Raw genomic sequence first — 16840 nt, 5'->3', positions numbered from 1 at the left:
TCTCGTTTTTATCTTCCCGCGCCGATCCCGCGCGTGCGTGGTTCTGGTTCCGGCCCCCGCTAAATTCCCCGCCGCGTTTCCGGGTCCTAGCCCGGAAACGGGGCGGATTTCCAGGATTCTTCCCTCGGGCCGGGCCCCGCGGGGTCCTGGACCCCTCACACAGGTGAATGAATATTATTTTAAAAAAGAATTTTAGTGCTCATGAAAGATGCCAGACTGAGATCACTGGGAACAAAAATCCCCTGCTTACCCATACAAATAGTGGCACAAGCTGTCTCACACAGTTCTCAGTCCTCTCCCATTTGGGGATGGAATGACAGAGTAAGGTCAGATTCTAGTTCTGTTCACTTCCCTCTGACGTGTTCAGCGCACATCCAAACTATAGAGGTAAGGATGGTATCTGCTCTAGAAACTGGAACAGAGCCTGTAAACAATGCCAATGATTTTCGTATTGCTACTGGTCTCGGTCATTATTAGAGAGCCTTTATGGAGCTTGGCCCCTGTGCCCGTCTCTTGCTCAGCTTTCGTTACGCTGCTGAATTTGGGTTGCAACATGTTGGCCCCATGTGCTTTTAAGCTTCCATTAGTCTGAGGGTGGCCCCAGCACTCTCACTTTCCCTTAGCCTCTCCGGAGTTCTTCCTGGGTACAGGTCCTTTGTCTGTTACCCTTTCATAGAAAAGGGCCCTAAGAGCCCATTCGCCTTGGGCTCCTAGGCTTCATAGTAGCTTAAGGCACAGTCTCTCCCAGAACTTCAAACTTGTAGATGCTTTGGGTTTGTGGCTCAACTCTTCAGGCAAATTTAGGCATTTTAGAGTTGAAATTGATGAACTGCAAATTTTTTATAAGGGGCTCCAAAACTCAATTGCTCTTTGCTTTAACACAAGGAATGCAGAGATTTAACTGAAACAAAAATGCTGATATGGATTTCTTCACCGCTGTTGCACATTCTTTGGGTCACAGTCACCTAAAAAGTCCAGGATCCTCCTTCTACATGTGGTTGCTTCTGAAGGTCATAGGTTATCTTTCCCTCAGCAGACCTCCTGTTTCTGCTCTTAGCCTTTTCTCTCCCCCTCTCTAAACTGGTCAGTAGGAGACCCTTCTCTTTTGCCAAGATCACTTAATTAGCTTCATAAGTTAATTTAAAATTCTCTGACAGTTAATTTCTTCTGTATTTACCACTCACTGGAATTTCAGACCTTAAAATGGGTTTGCATTAGACAAGAATACATTCTTGGTCCAAGGATGCCCTATTTCCAGAGACAAGCCACTCTTGTGAACAAAAATGTGTGTGCTGTGAGCAAGAATATTTCTCTTCTCGTTTCTAGTGTGTTTTACTTCAGTATGGGGGCAAAAGATAGCAGAAAAAGCACTCAGGCCTCACATTAAGATTGTTCTTCACATGTTGAAAGATGTGCCTCAATTACCGCGACTATACTTTTTGCCATTTGACTGTCTGTGACCATGTCTACACATTCATTAATGTGCCTTTGCACATTAAGTTTAGTACCTCTAATATGAGTTACTAAATAAAGGCACAGGAGCTGTGCTAATGCACTGTGGCAAAAAAGTGAACTTTTTTGTGATGCTTAATTTGCAGTAGGGTAATTCTACTACACATTAGCATGGCTTTTGCCATAACACGCTAGTGCTCAATAGAACACTCTGTACATTAAGGCATCTTGTGTAGACGTGCCCAGTGAAAGGACTGTTTCTTCTCCCACTTCAGTCCCTTGAGTAGTCCAATTGCCAGATATAAAAGTTTCAATTAAATGCTTAGAAATTTTTGTAAGCCAGTGGGATGACTGAACAGAAGCCCAACGTACTACAAAGGACATACAATCTGTTCATTAAGGGAGGAGCTTTGTAAATAGGTACAAATCAAAATAAAGAATAAAACAAAAAACTACTTGCAGCTAGGAATAAAACCATTCTTTTGAGATTAAGGCCCTGTATATCCAATGTACTTAAGCATGCTCCTAACTTTAAGTTACCCTATTTATGTGGCAAACTTACATATAAGTAGCTTGCTGAACTGGGGTTTAAGCAGAGAGTCTGGGCTTTCCATTTGGAATTGCTAATAATAATTCTTGTTACATTAATGCTTAGACTGTGATTGGGACTTCTTGTACTAGGCATTGAAGAAGCATAAAATAAGAGCGATTCCCTTGAAGAGCTTAAAATTTAAATACGCAAGGCAGGCAAGCATTTGTAGAAAGTATTAATGGCTTCCTTTAGTAGATGACAAACTGAAGTGCAGACTGATTAAATGATGTGACCTAGATCACACAGATAGTTTGTGGCAGAGCCACATATGTTACTTTAAACATATCCTGGGCCTTAACCACATGACTCTCTAGGTCAGGGGTAGGCAATGTTTTTGGCCAGAGTACCAAAAAATCTGCAATGTTTACCTTGTAAGGTGCTGATATGACAGAAAAACAAAACTGGGGTGGGGGGTTCATGGCAGGATGCACTGCATATTAATATTTAGTTAATAATAATAAATTCAGCTTAAAAAATTCTAAGCCTGGTGACAATAAATAAAACTTCATATACTACTCGTGTTATTGCTAATTCTGTTTTTGTTAAGCACGTTGTGATAGGAGAGAGAGAACCAGACACACACACACACACACACACGTGCACACAGAGAAGCAGACACACGTCATGCACACACACAGAACCAGACACACATTCACACACACATGCATGCACACAGAACCAGACACACGTGCACACTTGTGGGTGGACTGCTGGGCAATAGGACAAAGACTGACCCGACAATGCCTCAGGCCTGCTGCAGCCTTTGTACTTTCCCAGGGAGCCAGCTCCCGGGATACAGCATGGCCCACTGAGGCCCTGGCTTGGAGACAGGGGTGGTGCTAGCTGGGCTTGGAGGGGGCTATAGCCATCCCAAAATTCATTTTAGCCACCCCTCCCAGCACAGCCACTGCCCAACTGCCCCGTACAGCTGAGCTTGCAAAGGCGCAGCACTCCCGGGTATAGGGGCTGGGCTGGGACTGGGCTTGGAGCAGAGTGGGTGGCAGCAACTCAGGCAGCACTGGAGGATTGGTTATGGGGGAGGTTAAGGTGAATTTTGGGGTGTCAATAGGCCTCTCAGGCCCCTCCAGCATTGCCCCTGTGGGCTTCAGAGTCCTAACCAGGCTTTGTGCCAGCACTTGCTGCATGCACCCTTCTGGGCGGATGACGGGGGGAGGGACCTGAGGGAGCACAATCCCAGCCCCTCCATTGCCATCCACCTGGAGGCATGCATGTGTGCACTGCCCCAGCCCCTCCCCTGCCGTGCTCTCCAAGGCACACATGCAGTCGCTGCCAGCACAGAGCTGATGCCAGGGCTCCAGAGCCCCAGCACCAGCTCTGTACTAGTGGTGACTTCATGCACACCTCAGAGTGGATGGTGGAGGAGGGGCCTGGGGTTGCACTGCCTCGGGTCCCTCCCCTGCCATCCCCCCAGAGGAGTGTACACAGCTGCCACTGGCACAAAGCCCAGTTGGGGCTTTGGAGCCCACAGGGCAGTGCTGGGGGATGGGGGGGGCCTATAGCCACCCCAAAATTTGCATAAGCCCCATCATACCCACCCCTCTAGCGCTGCCTGGGCCACCACGCAGCTGAACCCACCCCACTTCTACCCACAGCACAGCTCTCCCTGAGCCCCCCCAAACTGGGAAGAGGCTGGTGCTGCCCTTGCAGCTGGCCCAGGCTCTGTGTAGCTGCCGCCAGCCATGGAGCTCAGGATGCTTGCAGCAGGGCCTGCAGCCTCCCAACCACCTGCTGGGAGCAGCTGCCCAGAGCTTGGGCTGGCCGTGACGTGCTGAGCAAAATGGTCTTGCGTGCCATGCTCTGGCACGTGCACCAGAGGATGCCGTTCCCTGCCCTAGGTATACTTATGCTCTGACTTTCCAGTTGTCTTTTCCGTAAGCACCTGCATAATGGGGAAGAGAAAGGGAAGCTGAAATTAATGAACCCCTTGAGTACTGGGGTGCAGAGAATGTATTGTCACAACATTGATTTTGAAGCTCAACCCTTCTAGACTAAATTTACTAACGTGTATTGTCATTATCATCAATCTTGTGCACATTTCACAGAAAACAAAGATATATACAGTATATATATAATTTCCCTTTTTTCTCATGAATTTAGGTAACTGTAATTGATAACATCTCCTAACCAAGTTCATCAGGCAGTCTGCTACTCTTCATTTCATAGCACTGAGGCTCAGACAATAGGAAGCAGACTCACCAAGCTACTGAGTGCTGCAGTAATTAAATGTAAGTCAGAGCAGTGGTAATAAAGAAAGGAAAAAAGAAAAAACACCGGGTAACTTTTTTTTTCCCAAAGGAAGAAAGGGATAATTACTTCAGCAGAAGGGCAGCAATAACACAGACACAGACAATATATGAAGATTTTGTATGCTTATTGACTCAGCCATTCACAAGAAAGTCATTATCTTAGCAAATGCTGTATCACATGATGGTAATCAAGCTACTGTAATGTACCTCTGAGATAACAAAGCACCTTTGACTGAAAATCAAAGACACTTTTAAAAATATGTAAAGAAGGACCATTACAGGGTGTGAGATAAGGATGCACAGCTTCTTTCTTACTTGTGATAACATGCATAACTTTTTATGCAAAATTATTTGTATTCACAAAATTCCCATGGACATCCAGTGGACAAAACTAGTGTTGGTGCTGCTTGGTGCACTCGGCATAGCCACTCCAGGCCACTGGAGTGACCTGGCAGGCTAAAGTTGCAAAGTAAAGTCAGAAAATGGCAAAATGATCTTACTCTTGTTCAGATAGTAGAGAATGTGGCAGTTTATTTTTAATATTTAAAAGTTTTTGAGTTGTAGCCCCCTATTTGCAGGGATTCAGTTTAAGTGTCATACATTTTTAGTCCACAGCTGACAGGAAAATGTTAATTTCCTGGCTATAGACAGGTGGGGGAAGAATTAGTATTGCTATTGCTGCTGCTTGATCATCTGAAATAGGCTGGGAGTCTTAAGAGGCTCCAGTTGTGAACTTTGGGACCTGACAGACTAAGGAAGTTTGATTTAATTGGCTTCTTTCAAACCACTTGTGTCTTAATTAGATTTGAAAAATGATCTCCAGAGGTACAGCACTAGTGTATTAATTTATTGTGCCATGAGGCACAATAAACTGGGCTGGAGCCAACAGGATGAAGTTCAATGCTGACAACTGCAAGGTGCTACACTTTGGGAAGACTAATCAAAAGTACAGATATAAGTTGGGGGACATCCGGCTGGAAGGCAGAATTATGGGAAAGGATCTAGGAGTTTTGATGAATCGCAGACTCAATATGAGCCTGCACAAAAAGTGAATGCATTTTTGAGCTGCATTGACAGGATAATTAGGTGCAAGACATAAGAGGTGATAGTGCTTCTTTACTTGATACTGGTTAGGCCTCATCTGGAGTACTGTGTACAACTTCAGGATGCACATTTTTAAAAGGACACGGAGAAGCTAGAGAGAGTCCAGAGGTAGGCAACAAAAATGATAAAGGGCTTGGAAGGAGGTGTTCAAGAAGAGGTTGAATAAGCACTTGTCAGAGAAGTTCTAGGAACAGCTATGTCTGTTATTATATTTTCGGTATTTCCCATGCTTCTGGACCTTGCTGCTTTCTGCATGGGCCCAGGAAAAAATTCCTTCCCCTCTCATGCCACCCATTTCCCCCCGCCCTTGCTACTTATGGCAGGGTTTTCTTTACATTTTCCTCAGAAACTGTGGGTGTTGTCTTCAGCTTAGGCTGGGGATTTTGATTGGGGTATGCCTACGTTCCTGTTGTGACTTAACCGTGGAAGTTCCTGGTTAGACGTTCTTGGCCCTCCACTTGGGGTCAGACTAATTGCCACATTTGACATCAGAAAGAAGTTCTACCCCGTGGTCAGATTGGTAGACTGTGAGGGTTTATGTCTTCCTCTGTAGTTGGGTGTGGGGGGCATGGCTCTCTTCCTTGGATCTCTTGAGTGTGTTTTTCATAGTTTGCACAAACATTAGGGCTGGAAGGGACCTTGTGAGATTATTGGGTCCAGCCCCCCTGTCAGCTGGGGTCAGATCACCCCAAAGTCTTTAACAACACTTGCAGAGGAGGACATTGGCTGCCATTGTCTCCCTGTTTTACCTACAGCAATTTCCATTGTTATGCTTTGTGGTTGTGTGGCAGGGTTGAATGTGTAGTTTCAGTAATAGGTTAGAGACAGATTTTATGGGAGTGGTTTGGGTAGGAATGATCCTGCCTCATACAGGGGGTTGGGTTAGGTGACCTCCAGAGGTCCTTTCCAGTCCTACTTTTCTATAAGGCTCCAAATTACAAGTAGCTGACTCAGACTGTCTTTCCATTTAAAATATTGGTGATTTGTATTTTACAGCTACGCAAACATTATGGAAAACAAACCAAAAGCACTATTGCACGTAGAAATTTAAATGGTCTCATGTAGAATGGGAAGTTAGAAAATGACATTATCAAAGTTTCCTCTTTTCAACTTTAAAATCAGCTGCAAATATTTAATGAGCATTATATGTTGATGCATGTTACTTTCCCAGCTGGCATGATATGACAGAAAACCACATCATCAAAGCTCTTGAAAATGACCAAGGTGGCTAATCTTCATGGCATTTAGTGTTTTAATTCATTTCCTTTTTGAATATAATGGCACTACTTAGTGGTTAAAATAATTTTTATCTTGATCATAAAAAACTGGCACACTGTTTATTAGATCATTTAAGGTGCAGGAGGTTATTCGGCCATAAAGGTGCAGAACAGGGACAAGGCCGGGTTTTTTATGTATCAGTTTTAACATCTTCTGTATCTATGGATAACAGGTTCTCTGGTGAACTGCTGAGTATGTCATAGTAAGCCCGATGGAGTTAAGTCTGCAGTCAGTCTGAGCATACACTGTAATAGATTTGACCTCAAAGAGCACTACAGAGAGAAATTGCAGATAACCATCTGAACTGACTTCAGAGGCTTGTAGCCCTGACTCCCTGGATAGAAAAAGAAAAGAGAGACTAAACAGATGGAGGTGAACAAATTAGAAATACCAGAATGAATATATGCTAAAGTTTGGAGTGATTTCAAGCAAAAGAAGAAACATAAAGTTTGTATGTGTATTTTTCCTTATTTTATTTGAACCATATGTTAAAATTTAAATTTCTTGGAAGGCATATATGAAAGCAAAAACATATCTTAAAGTATTTGAGTATGTTAACTCTTGAATGATAACATAAGAAATGCATTGTTGGCAAGATTCTGAGCATTTTACGCTGATAACCATTTAATACAATGAGTTGTTTTAATGAAGCCAATAGAATAAACTTTTCACAGGAGCATAAAAGGGTTAATAATTTTGTCATTTAAGTACATGCACAGGTAAGGTAGCACAGACACAGATTAGGGTAGGTAGAAATGGATCAGAAAGTAACACATTACAGAACTATATGTATTTGTACAGTAACGTCCGGAGTAGAGCTTTCAGAAAAGTAGGTTTCCAGTTGACAGAAAATTCCATGTTTTGAATTCCAGCTTTTGGTGTGAATCTGAATAAAACTAAAATTTCCAGTAATTTCCTGTTAGCAGGAAATCCATAGAAAAACCTGTCTTTCTGAAACAAAATCTGTTTAGTTAAAGAATATTCTTGTCAATTTTCTCACTTCTAAGAACAATATGGAAACTAACAAGAAAGTCAGTGCCATTGAGCAGTTGCAGAGATCTGTTGTTCCAAGCTGTTCTGCCATGTAGCTTGTCCTAGAACCTGTTACTTGATTTCCACACTCTGTATAGGTACAGACATTATGCCTATCTCACTTTAAGTAGGTGGAAAATGCTCTAAAGCCATAACTAAATAGACATTCACAGCTCTTCAAGTACTTAAAAAATGGCAGGTTGCCCTCTAAATTAACCCTTGATGGATGAGGTATTAGATTAAAGTCCTTCCTTTTAGAGCACTTTATTGAATGTCTGTGACAGATCCTATCAGGAGTTCACTTAGAGCGTGATTGCTGCCATCCCAGGTGGGGGATAATGTGCAGGGCTGTGTTCTAGCTTCAGGCAGAGCTCTTGTGCTCTGCCTGAGTGCTGGGCTGGCCCTGCCCCTTCAGATATCACTAACCCGAGTCAGTGACAGCCTCTGATCCCAGCCCTATGCACAGCTTGTCTGGGAGTGGGTGGTGGAAGTGGGGTTTCTGTCTGCAGCTGCCCCAGCCCTGGGGTGTGCCACGGCCCACCCTGGAGGGCTGTGGGGGAAGAAACCCAGGGTCTCTCTTCCCCACAGCTGCACAGGCCAGGCTTGCAAAGCAGATAGGCTCTGTTTCCCCAGGCTCCTGGCTGCGCCTGGGGAAACAGAGCCTCTCTGCCATGCAGATCCTCACCAATCTTGCAGGCATGAGTCTTGGTTGGGGGCTGGGTTGGGTCTGCAGGGCAGAGAGGCTCTGTTTCCCCCCTCCTCCCCGAAAGCTGCCGGTGCTGGCAGTAGCCAGCTAGCAGGGGGTAGGGCTGGGAAGAAAGGCCCAGCTAGAAGAGGGCCGGCTAGCTTGGCTGCTTGGCTGCTCCTGAAGCTTCTTGGGAGGTGAGTTGGAGTGCCCCCAGGATGCTGGCCATAGCTTTTGCAAGCAGGCTCCAAACCCTTCCCACTAAACAGCGCTAGTATGTTTGGTCCTGTCTCGACCGAATCTAGAACGCTTGAGTAAAGTATTGTACTCGGAGCACTTCCGCCTTGGGCTTCTTGAATGTCTGTGCTTAGCCTCTCTCTGTGTCTAGCCTCTGCAACAAGGAGCCTGATAGCTCTGAGGGCACTGGCTCTAGCAGTGTTTGCAGATTGTTTGTAACCTCCAGTACCATGGCAAGGGTGGTACAAATGGTGTACCAGTGTCAGACATGGGGGAGTGCCAAATCAAATCAAATGTGCAGGTGGGTGAGGGCAAACAAGCCCTGTGTCCCCACTTGCAGCTCCGGACATGAAGTCACCTAAGACCCCTGGATGCAACTGGCACTGAGGGAGCCTCACAAGATGGAAGCTGGGGCAGGCTGACTTGCTTTGGCACGGGGGGAGCAGAAGGTGGTCCAGGGGTATGGTGTTAAGTAGGTAGCCAGGTGGGAGCAGCCAGCTGATGGCCAGACTGAGACACCAATCCTGGGTGCCTCCTCAGGAACCTCCCCTAGTTCTCCAAGGGGACAGGCTTTGAGAATGGGGCTGTCTTGCCCAGATGGGGTACACGATCACCCTATGGGCAGGGTCCAGCCCTACCAACAGCTTTTCTTTAGCAGTGCTTTAGGAGAGGGTCATTGTCCTCCTGTGTGGCATTTGGGGCCACCTTTTAGTTCTTTCTCTCAAAAATAAAGGTCCCAGGTGCTTTCAGCTGAGCTGAACAGAGCAATGTTAACAACATTTGGCCACATGATACAGACATGGCTCCTGGGACCAATTTCCCCCAGTTTTTAAAGGTTCCAATTCACTGATAATTGTAGTTTGCAAAGGGGATGGAAATAGTTGCTTATGATTCAGACCCTGCTTAGTTTCTGGGCATCCCCTGAGCTCGGCCAAGAACCAATTGAGAAAATAAATAGTTCCAAAGAGTTTTTCTATGAATCCTTGACTCTTCCAGTGATTGGCAGGCAGGGTAACCAGACTGCTGTTATTAGCCTGAAAATGAGGCAGGCCAAGTTCTCTTGGGTAGCCTGACGATATCCTAATATCAAACTTGCCAAAAAATATCCTCAAGGCATTGCCCATAACTTGTTTCTGCCATACACAGCTTCAGTAAATTAAAATTAGTTAAAAACTATCTAAGGTTTCTGATGGGACAAGAAAGGTTATCCAACCTAGCAGTCCTGTCAATTAAACAAAACATGATGACCCTGTTAAACTGCAATTCCTTAATTGACATATTTGCTATGTTAAAGGTGAAAAAAATTAGTATTTAAACAAGATGTCTACTGGCACAGGATTTCCTGAGAATCTTGGAAAAATTTTGAATTTTTTTATTCTAGGTCTTTAATCCTAGGCTTTAATCTTAGGTTTTCTCAAAAACTTGGAAATGTATGTTAATTTGGGGTACAGCTTTAGAAAATATTGTTTTTAATTTGAGAAATGGGTCATTTTAATAAATTATTTTGCATTTGAAACCAAGATTGTCATGTTAATTGGGAATATTCTAGTACCTATTTTCGATACTTTTTGTATGTGGAGTTTTGTGTTAACACAGGCAACAGCGTCATAAATTTATAATCCTCTCTTTCTTTTTGACACGAATTTGGGGTGTAGTATTAGCATGCTTAAGTGTCTGTGCTCTTTTCTATTGTAATAAGTTTTGTTTTGTTAATGTAGTGAAGTATTGAGACTGTAAGAAATTTATAAATTAAAACAAAATACTTAACATTTCTTTATTCCATTATGTTACCATATAAAGGTAAAACTATGTACTCTTTGACATAAATTTGTTGAAGATGATCAGAATATGTGAAATATACTGTGAGACCTGGAATCTTATTTAAAGTGTAAAATTTCTGAAAAATTCTGTAATTTGACAATTATTCTTTAGAAGATACTATGCAGAGAGATTTTTATGATTTTATATTTAACTACTTACTGTTGGCACACATAGCAACAGATAGATATCTAGTTTGTTTTCTTGCCGTTTAACTTTTGTAGGCATTGTTAAAAAGTATCTACTGTGCATTGTCTTGTTTTTTCATAGTAAATTTGCTTGTGTTTTGGGTTATGCACATTTGTATGGACTTACGGTATTCTCATATTATATTATACATATGTCTTATGTCAAAAACAAACAATAATGCATACTACATTTTATTACATAGTAGCATGTAGGAAGGTACTCTGCACATGACCTGCACGGCGCACTAAGATGCCTAACTACAGCTCTAGTGACCTCTTCTGTCCTGGGTCCCAGGACAATCAGGCTTTCTGACACCAAGCAGACTACCTGGAAGTTCTGACATGACTGACTGCCCTGGAGCTACATACCCTAGGACCCGGAGTCTTAACCCTGGCACAGACTGCCTGATGAATCTGACCTGGGGATGCAGATCTTGCAGTCCAACCAAGCAAACTGCCCCAGGATCAGGATCCGGGTCCTAGTCCTTGCATTTTCAGGGTCTGCAGTCCCATGATAGACTTGCTAGACATGCTGCTCTAGATCCATAGACCAGGAAACACTGGGTTCTTGGGCCTAGAGAAATCTGGTAGGGGTCTGATGGAGCCCAGCTGTGGATTTGGCAAGAGTTTAATGAATCCACGATGTTTCTATGAATCTGCATTGTCTGACACAACTGTTTTGTTGGTAAAATTCTGAACAGTCCATATATTAACAGCCTCTAACTAGATGAACCTACACATACTATTAATGTGATGTAATAAACATCCATTTGATCCAGAGGAAACGGGCGTAGCATCTACACATGTGCCTGGGACAGCAGCAATTTATGCAGGGGCAGAGCAAGCCCATGGCTGGCTGGGCTGACCAGGTGCAGTTTATGCTGGTGGTTAGTGTCCACATGGGCATTTCAGTTCAGTAAATTACTCTGCCATAAGACTGTACTGTCCCCAACAGTGCTATCTTACAGCGGAGTTAATTAATTTATTCCATCCTAATACTTCCGCACTTGTAGGCTGTTATGCTTGATGGTGAAGCTAAATTAGTTTACTCTGCAGTAAAGTGCATGTGTAGATGCACCACTGAGATTAGTGTGCCAATATGATTGTCTAATAGCTAATAGCTAACACAAAATGAGAGTCTCTGCTTTGAAGAACTTATTTCATAAAATGACAATATAGACAAAGAGCAGTACGGAAAACAGAGGCAGGTCAGCCATACAGCATATCAATGGCAGAGCTGGCACTAGAATCTGATTCGCAGCCTAAGGGCCACACTACCATTAACACTATATGCTTAGAGCTTCTTGGTTTTGGTTATTGTGCGCAGTCTTTTATTAGTAAGATGAGATATTCGAAGAAGCTTTTGAGGGGGATAAGACTGCTGTGATCGAATGATACGTGTTTTCTGCCTATTGTGTTTACAGGCAGAGTGCAAGTATCAAGAGGACACAATTAATGCACATGTACATTGCCAGATCTGCTCTACAAAATCAAAACAAGCCTTTAAAGAGAATCTAGATGGTCAGACATTTAGTTTTGATTTATTAAAATAGTTTTCAAGACTGTATGCTTATTTGTCCTGTGAGAACTGCACTCTGGTGTAAAAAGAGCATTTCATTTTCATGTGAAACATTTTAGAGAGCTTTTTTTTCTACCTACAAGACTGTGACAGGAATTTGCTTTTGTATGATGATGTGCAAGTTATTATTACTACTGTGCTAAACATGTGTTTATGAACACTGCTGGCAGAAATGCTCTGCTTTTTTATTTTATGTTGTTACAAATCTACCCTGCAGGAGAGCACTGACATGATGGTAGGTCCCACACCTGATGACATAGGAGTTCCATGAAACCAGAGGGGAAACCCAAAGCCTGGGTACAGTTGTCAGTGCACAAATCCATAAACCAAAGCACCAGGTAATTCTTGTCCTTGAACCAGAATAACTTGCTTCCATTGAAAAAATTTTTGGGTCAATTCCTGTCCTGGGTGAGTAGCATCTAGGGGAATAATTTCCTCAATGTGAAAGAAAATGAGGCACACACAAAGGAAAGCCACATCAGCAGTATATTTTAGTGAAGCACTTCATCAAATTTTCTTATTTCTTCCTTCATGAGGCTCTTATATTTCAAATTAGGGAGGAGAAGGCAGGTTTTAATCGCTTCTGTGTTTTGTGTGGTTCTTTCATATATCTTCACCATCCTTTGTTTTCAGAAGGGCTGTGCAAAATAACTGCAAGAAAAAAAAGGAAAATCTCATACCCAAGGTTTATTGCTTTTAGTTTACTGCTGAAATACAAAGTGTTCAAGGGGGTTCAATGTGACATGGAACCTGTTTGCTATATTCTGTTTTTATGCTTTTTATTGGCTTGTTCTTGTTCCAAATGTATCACATAGCCAAGATCTCATTGATTTCAGTGGTTTAGGATCAAACCCCATTACAGTTGACTGTTGGGTTTTTGTGATACCCATTCAAAAATATAGCATGTTACTTTTCTCAATTTTTTTCTAATGCATTGATATATCTTTGACAGTTTGTGAATTTTAATTTGATTTTGTTTATAAAATATTTTGATATTTATTAAATATTTCACCTGGCCATTTGTTTGGTAAAAAATGACCTCTGTTGTGATTTTTTTTTATATGAACAAGTGTTTTTTCTATTTGAAATTCATTGTGAAAATATATATTCTTCCTTTACTTGTTTTAGTGTTTTTTCTAATTTTTCACAATCACAGCAGAATTTGGCTCTGGAAAGGAGCAAGCACAAAACTGTTTTTTAAATGTTTTGGGGGGTATCGAACAGCTTTGTCTTCAAATCCTACTGCCTATATCTAGTTTCTTTGGGGGACTAGTCAGGTGAACAAATTTTAAGTGGATGCGGCTTTGCAAGACTGGGACCTAATTATTTTTTATCTGCTTTTATAAAGAGAAGAGAACATGATGTAGAGACTTCCAATTTCAAGCCTCCTAGCAGTCAGCTCTGCAATACCTTGTATTGCTGGGATAGAATCCAAAATAATTATTATGCAACTCTGAGAATGAACCGATAAAATTTTTGTTAGTCATTGTTATAAAGTCAACATTTGCCATCCATTATGACAGGTTTACTTAAGATATGTGTTGTCTTCTTTGCCTGAAGTCTTAAATAACTGATATATTTTATAGGGGTAACAGTTGGTTATTACTGACCTTTGAATAGCACACTGTATATAGCTCTTGGCTCTTCAAAACTTAACAGTTGATTATGGAGCATCTGTTCTAATTACGTTCTTTTGTTTAAAATCTTGTGTAGAGCTCTGTCATCCTGAGGAAAATGTCTGAAACTGTAGGTCAGTGACCCTTTATATATCTATAGCCAGACACACACTTTCATCAGGGATTTTTTCCTTATTCTGTCTTGCATGCATTTTTTTAATGGCTGCAATAATATCAGCCGGGAATCTGAACAGTTGTTATAACATGAATTACTCCTTACAGCCCAACAGTCGCTTTCCTTTTATAATGCACAGAATTCATGAATGTAACGAAATAAAGCTAAGGGGAAATGCAGCACTGAAAAACAACAGAAATGTGAGAGGAGAAGAGCCATTGAAAGCTCTTAAATTTCCTGACACATCACAGTCACAAACCCCTGTGCTAAATATATGTGCTGATCTGCTGTGAAAATTCACTGTTCAATTGCTTTCAGAGTTTTTCATTTCTTACCTATAGTGAGGTAGTTTGGGCTGACCATTGGGCTTCATTACAGAGCACAGAGGGCTACTGACTGGTCCAAGGATATTTAGAGGAATTTTTTTACACATGTCTAAGGTAAGCCTGTTCTTTTCCATTTATACATTAACAAAAAAAAAGGAGAGAGTCAGTTTACCATAAATCCTGTAATAGCTGGGGGTGGGGTACTGAATTTTATGAATAAGTGAGCAAACAAATGATTAAAAACAAGATTACTACATCATAATGAAAGTGTTTGTTTATTTGGGCAAGCATAATTTCTATATGACAATATGTAATGTTATGCAGATAAATGTATTATGGAACCAGGTGGCTAAATTAAGTGAAGAAACACTCTACACCAATTTGAAAGTTAATGCAATCTCTCGGATAATTTTTAGGGGAATACAGTGTTATCTTGGATTACAGTTTTATAGAAATGTTGCAGATAGGATAGAGTGGAGCAGTGACCAGTTACCCAATTCTGAGAAGCAGGTGGGCTGTTTCAGGCATCGCCAGGTCCACACTGGTGTCTCTCCTTAAGGAATCTTGTGTTGCTCCAGTTATTTCCATCTGGTCTTCAGCTTACATGTACATTGCTTTCAATCATCTTTTGATTCGTGCTTCTTTCAACAATTATTTATTCCAGGAACTGAACCCTGCTTCTTACTGTAGTTATTTCCACGCGTTTTAGGTCCCATTCTTCTGCTTATCTTAATTTTGCAGAACATGAGCACTATGAGTGACTTGTAGATGAGATTTACAAATGGAGTTTTATATCAGCCATATTTTGCAAGCCTAAGGTTACACAAAACTTAGCCTTGTCTTTTTGCCATGAATATTCAATCTTTATAGGTGTCTTGTTTAACTTAACATAGCTATCTTTTAAAAAACAACCAAAAGAACTTACACTGTTGGTCTATGTAAGCATAGTTAACGAGCCTCCACCTAACATATTTTATTTCATATGATCGCTAACCATGTAGAATAATAGATTCATAGAAAATTAAGGTTGGAAGGGACCAACCTTAGGAAGGAGGTCATCTAGTCCCCCACACTCCGCTCGAAGCAGGACCATCCCCAACTGTATCATCCCATTTACCAGTCAACAGGATTTTGCCCCACAATATAGCCAGAATGGCACAAAGTTAATATGTTTACAAAATGATACCCTTTCTACATAGGACAGAGCTAGAATAACTGGTTCTACATTACCTGTGCTAAGCCTTTGGAAGTGTTGTGGTTGAAGCAATCTACACTCTTATAGTCTCTAGCTAGTATTATAACTCCTCAGAGGCTGAACACTGTCATCATTTGTAGCAGTCTTAAGGCAACTGTGAGTTTGCAGTTACACATTACCATTAGCATTTACTAACTCTAAAAAATATTAAGTTGTGTTAAAAGTAGTTTGTGCTATAAGCAGTGACACATTAAGGGTTTCTACCCTTGCTAATGTGCACAGCACGGACCTGCCACTAGAGGCCTGGTAAACAGGGGTGTGGCTAGGAGCTGCCAAGTGTACTCCATGCCTTCCCAGCTCTCTGGCTGTCTAGTGGCAGCATAGGCTCCAGGATCAAGCTGCATCACCCGAGACATCCTGGAAATCTTGCATTGGAAAGACATATTAGGTTGTTTGTGTCCAGCTTTCTGCAGTAGCAATGTTCCAGCTTCCTTCAGTACATTTTCTAATATTTCATTTAGTTTGGTTCTCAAAGTGCCATTGAGACCTCTGCTGCTTTCCTCTGGAGATTATTTTTTACTTTATATTAATTGCAATATACTGCAGTGCACTTTATGAGAGAACAAAGGGATTTTTTTAAAATGGAAAGCTATTACTGTACCTTGCTGTTAGATCTTTGTGAAGAGTGAAGGCCATCTTTGTGCCATGAGACTTACTGGAATTGTATTGGTGGGCGCCTACATGAGATGTAGCAATGTGCTACAGTGATGTAGCATTGGCAGGCATAAACCATGATGCCACAGCTATGTCACCGTAGCAATGCACTCCCTCACTATTGCACATTGTTATGGTGACATAACTGCTAAAAATAACTGCACTGCTAGCACAGCACAGTACAGGCTGTTACCAAAAGGACAAAATGACAGTGCAGTAACAATGACACCATAGGGGCACATGTAAATGCACCCACGATGTACATTTTTTTTTTGCATTTATGTTTTCATTATTGGAAATGATATACTTTTTATATATGTTAATGATCTAATTATAAGGACTCTGTAACTGCGTGCCAGATCCTAATTTCTCCACAGAGACAAACAACTGTTAACTGACTCACTCTGAAAACCAGACTAAGTTGGTTTTAGTTTCAAACCACAAATATAAGTATTGGTCTGTCTTGGAGGCAGAGACAAATAATAATGGGGAAAGGACAGTCATAGAGAAAGTAGCCCAAGAAATCTCTAAATTTAAGCAGTAAATTTATTCACTGGGATTACTAGGATCCTCAGAAGGTGC

The 16840-nt window shown here is 41.8% G+C and overlaps 1 long non-coding RNA gene across 1 annotated transcript in view; it reads left to right on the top strand.

Annotated features, from left to right (window-relative positions):
• The window catches only part of LOC109312242, a 19398-nt gene extending 6836 nt beyond the window's left edge, over positions 1 to 12562 (top strand). Inside the window, exon 3 of the long non-coding RNA XR_002101772.1 lies at positions 12450 to 12562. This is a non-coding gene — a long non-coding RNA (uncharacterized LOC109312242). The remainder of the gene's footprint in view (positions 1 to 12449) is intronic.
• The last annotated feature ends 4278 nt before the right edge of the window (positions 12563 to 16840 follow it).

This window comes from Crocodylus porosus, unplaced genomic scaffold (genome assembly GCF_001723895.1).
Source record: "Crocodylus porosus isolate Cpor-Errol unplaced genomic scaffold, CroPor_comp1, whole genome shotgun sequence".
Lineage (NCBI taxonomy): Eukaryota > Metazoa > Chordata > Crocodylia > Crocodylidae > Crocodylus > Crocodylus porosus.
Note: the sequence above shows the minus strand (reverse complement) of the source record. Positions and strands in the feature narration are given on the sequence as shown.